Source organism: Nuphar pumila, chromosome 13, assembly GCF_984573655.1.
Source record: "Nuphar pumila chromosome 13, dmNupPumi1.hap1.1, whole genome shotgun sequence".
Taxonomy (NCBI): domain Eukaryota; kingdom Viridiplantae; phylum Streptophyta; class Magnoliopsida; order Nymphaeales; family Nymphaeaceae; genus Nuphar; species Nuphar pumila.
The window spans coordinates 103,052,831-103,056,475 of NC_143261.1; positions in this window are offsets into that span (position 1 = coordinate 103,052,831).

Sequence of the window (3,645 nt, forward strand, 5' to 3'; positions counted from 1 at the left end):
CAATTGATAGGCTTTTCCTTAACTATGTCAGCAGACTATGTTGTGCAGGCAAAATCACTGGGACTTGGTGCACGCACACGCGCACATGCACCACCATTTCCCTGTATCTTATTTTTATAAGCCATCATTTTCTGTGCCATAACCATGTTCATATCTACGATGTGTCATTTTTAGCGCTTATGCTTTGCTCTTTTCTTGTTTTCTTTTTTTCCAATTCTCAGGGAGGTCCTTTTGTTTAACATTAAAAAGTTAAACATATTAACCTCTCTCAACTTTTTTACTCATGATCTGATTTCTTCCTTCTTTTCTCTATACAGGTTATGGATATTATGAAGTTAATTAGAAGAGAGTTAATGAAAGAGTTCACTCCACTTTGACAAGATGAAGGTAGATAGTGATGAAATTAGCACGGCATTTGTTTGCATGTAGTTGTACGTGCCTAAAAACTCTTGTTATCTGGAATGCCAAATTGCCTAATCTATGATTTGGTCTGTTATCTGGAATGTCAACTTAATTAATGTATGATTGGTTGCATATGATGCTGTCAAGTTATGTACCTCCTACCCTCATATCTATCTGAGTGTGTCACATATAAATATCTGAAGCAGATATTCTTTGGTCTTCATTCAGTTGATGCTTCTTTCCTTGTTCGACTTGCTTTGAATGTGTGCAATCATGGTGGATCATTTCCATAGTCTGAATCCACCACTCCGCGTGATTTGGAAAAAACAATGCTCTTATGGATGAAAGTTTCACTGCCAAAATTTGCAGATTCTGGACTGCCCTAGTTGCTCAATAGATAAGTCATATCATCTAGAATTGACTGCCTTCTTGATCCAGAGTATTTCTTCGTTATCTATTGATTGATTATGCTGTAAAGATTATATACACAAACTGTTATTTGTTAGACTTTGAGTGCCAATTTTATCACAAGGTCCTCAAGATCGTCAGTAATTTCAGCTTAACATTTCTGAAAATAGCGATGCGTGCAGTTTTGCTGTCTACCTTGTTGAGCTGATAAGTGGACATCAAGCACTCAACTGTAATTTCACAGAATCAGACAACCTTGTAGTCAGGGACCTCAAATGTCCCGCTTGATATTCTAGGATCAACCAAGTTAGGTTGCCTCATTGGAAGGGTTGTTTCTCTCTCTGAGCAGAACCTGTTTTCAATTTAGTCATCCAACAGTTACTGCTGCCAACTAGGGATGTCAATGGGTTGAATGTAATCCGATATCCGACCTGAATCTGAATCCGATTAGTCAAATTATTCGATTAATTTTTCATTGAAATTTGAGTCCGATTAAAACCCAAACCGACTAAGATCCAAATCTGATAAAGTGTAAATATCGGGTTTTAGACTAGTCAGATCCAGATTCGGTTCTATCTTTTTCCATCCAACTCTGAATCTGAATTCGATTAAGTTGGATCCGATAATGTCGACCCTTTGACATCCCTATTGCCATCATTGGTCGAATTTGCAAAAGTCCAAAATATGTCTGATGGACCAAAATCTTCAGATTTAGAGGTGGGGATGGCTATCATTTATTGCTGCAAAATATGTTTATTGGTGGATGAAGTTGGATATAGCGTTATTGATGAATACATCACAACAGCAATATCCAAAAGAATAATAAAAATATACTATGAAAATTTTTAAAGGTTGATTTGGTGTCAATAACTAGACTGGTTGCCCTTTGTTGTGGTTTTGGCTCAAAATTATTAGCCTCTTGAACCAATCTTCTTGGCCAAATACCCTTTTCTTGCTCAAGTTTTTTGAGAAATGAATTTTGAAGAAAAAGATCACTTTATGAAATTTATTTAGTCCCGATAATTTTTTAGAAACACAATGGGTTTAATGCATGTATAGTTGACTTTAAGGGCAAGGCGCTCTGGGAGCTTGTCAATTGAACTTTGGACTTCGATTTAGATTCTAATTCTCTCATAAAAACCTTATAAAACAATTTTATTAACCTTAATGTTTAGGTATTTGACCAGAGCAGTCAAAGATCATTTCTGACATCTTTGATGTGCGCCACCTAGCCTAAATGTCCCTAGGCACATCGGGATGTTAGTGGGCACATTGAGCCCGTTTGGGTGGACGTTTAAGCATTAAATGTGTGCATGCTACTCATTTAAACCTTAATGGATGCATTCTACTTGTTTGGCCTTCATGGGCTCATACAAAGGATCCTGTATATCGTTCTTTCTAGGGCCTATATATACCCCAGATGCCTCGAATTCCAGTCTTCACTCCATCTTCTCTCTCTCTCTTCTATCTTCTATCTGAAACTGCTCAGCCCTCATTGCTAGGAGTGGCTGGTATTTACATGTGAAGTGCAAGCTTAGTTGTATCTCAGAAAACCCGATGGAACGACTATCACTACCAAAATAAAAGAAAAACTTAGTAAAAATTGACGTGAGAACCAGAATAAATCTTCCCTAAAAAAAAGACAACCAGAATAAAGCATGATAAATTCTATATGAGCAATAAATTGGATCCATCACAACTTTATCATAAATATGGGTCACCAACATTTCTACCTACAATCCAAGATCCAATGCTTATGTACCCTTGAATCAATCGACTTTATTGAATTGTTTTGGTCAAGCTTCAACCTGCGGTTGGATGGATTGTAGGGGTTTTGAAATTCAAACCCAACCTTGTCAATTCTTATGGCAACAGCACTATTGAGAGTGGTTACGGATCAAAACAGCAATATTCAGCAACCAAACCATAAAACCTGGATCAAGGTCAAAGAAAGGAACCGTTAAGGAAGCGGCAACTTCATTGTCAGAAGATACGAGTGGTCTGCGACTCTGGATCAGTTCGATCCAAATAGGTCTGACCAGTTTATTGACAAGACTGTCATGTCTTGTCAGATACAAAATCAATGTAATGGACCACCTCCAAGCGACCAAGGCTAGCATGGGTTTTTCCTTTACGGTTTGTCATCCCTTGCCAATCACCAATTCCCAAACAGCCAATAGAGTCAAGGCGTAAACTAAAAAAGAGCTGAGAAGAGATAGAGAGAAGATCACTCTAAGGTTAGAGTTGCTGACTACAACAGATAGAGGTTACAGCTGGGTTTGGGAGATCAGAGGGTTGCCAAATCCCATGCCATCTACTAGGACTTGTCATATCCAAACTCCCAAACAATGGCTGGCGGTGGGAACACCGACCACCTGCTGGTTCCTAAGGAAACGGATTTGTATGGTACAAACACGCAGAACTGGACCCTGTTTGGCAGTAATCATCAGGGCTGGTATTACAGCTGGGCATGGGGGCAAACCTGAAAGGATGTGACGTGCATGCTTGTACCATTATGATCAGAGCTGCCTCTCTCTTGCACTTCAGCACGCAAGGCAGGCACTCTCCACACTGCAGCCATGCAAAGTCTGCAATAACCAGGTTTGGATTCCTCATACAAGCATCCATTGTTCTCGTTCTGTAGGCTGGGGCTGCAAAAGCTCTTCAGCAGCCCGCAAAACGAACAGTGGCAAGCTTGCTTAACAAAACCCAAAAAAAGAGAAATGATCATTTTGCCAAGAAAAAACTCTGCGTAACAATCAGTGGCACACTGCCATTCACGAACAGAACACGGTTAAACTTAAGTTTATCAAAAAGGAGTGGATGGAGACTAAG